This window comes from Corapipo altera, unplaced genomic scaffold (assembly GCF_003945725.1).
Source record: "Corapipo altera isolate COAL_440 unplaced genomic scaffold, ASM394572v1 151, whole genome shotgun sequence".
Lineage (NCBI taxonomy): Eukaryota > Metazoa > Chordata > Aves > Passeriformes > Pipridae > Corapipo > Corapipo altera.
In genome coordinates, this window is record NW_020884976.1 from 1,390,556 (window position 1) to 1,391,536 (window position 981).

The 981-nt window shown below is 51.9% G+C and overlaps 1 protein-coding gene across 4 annotated transcripts in view; it reads left to right on the plus strand.

Moving 5' to 3' along the window:
- The window catches only part of GAL3ST1 (galactose-3-O-sulfotransferase 1), an 8,215-nt gene that overhangs the window by 2,451 nt on the left and 4,783 nt on the right, over positions 1-981 (plus strand). The gene's annotated exons all lie outside the window — the stretch shown is intronic.

A 981-nucleotide genomic window follows, 5' to 3' on the forward strand; every position in this document is an offset into this window, starting at 1 on the left:
GAACATGCACTGGTGTGTGTGTGCATGTGTGTGTGTATGAACATGCATTGGTGTGGGTGTCTGTGAACATGCATTTGTGTGTGTATGAACATGCATGGGGGTGTGTGTGCATGTGTGTGTGTATGAACACGCATTGGGGGGGTGTGTGAACATGCATTCGTGTGTATATGAACATGCATTGGGGTGTGTATGAACATGCAGTGGAGTGTGTGTGCATGTGTGTGTGCATGAACGTGCACTGGTGTGTGCATGAACACGCATTGGGGTGTGTGTATGGACATGCATTGGGGTGTGTGTGCATGTGTGTGTGTATGAACATGCATTGGGGGGTGTGTGCATGTGTGTGTGTATGAACACGCACTGGGGGGTGTGTGTCCTCATGCACACGTGAGCACACATGAGGGTTGTGGTGTATGTGTGCCCCTGTGTGTGCAGCAGTGTGCACATGTGTGTGTGTGTCTGTGTCCTTGGGGGCATTCATGGGTTCGTGTGTGTGTGTCTGTGTGCATATCTGGATGCATGAACATGCAAAGGTGTGTGCCCTTGTGTGTGCATGCACATGCATGAACATGCGGAGATGTGTCCCTGTGGCCATGTATGTGCCTGTGTGTGCCTGCACACACATGAACATGCCCAGACGTGTGCCCCACGTGTGCCCCTGTGTGTATATGTGTGACCTTGTCTGTGTCCTTGGAAGGGATTCATGAGTGCATCCGTGTGTCTTTGTGTGCATCTGTGTGTGCCTGCACACGCATGAACATGTGCAGATGTGTGTGTGCCCCTATGTGTGCACGTGTGAGCATGGCTGTGCCCTTGGAGGGGATTCATGAGTGCACCGTGTGTATGTGTGTGTATCTCTGTGTGCCATGTACACACACAAACATGCATGGTGTGTGTCCCATGTGTGCCTGTGTGTCCATGCACACACACACAGACATGCACAGGTGTGTGTCCCATGTGTGCCTGTGTGTCCATGCACAC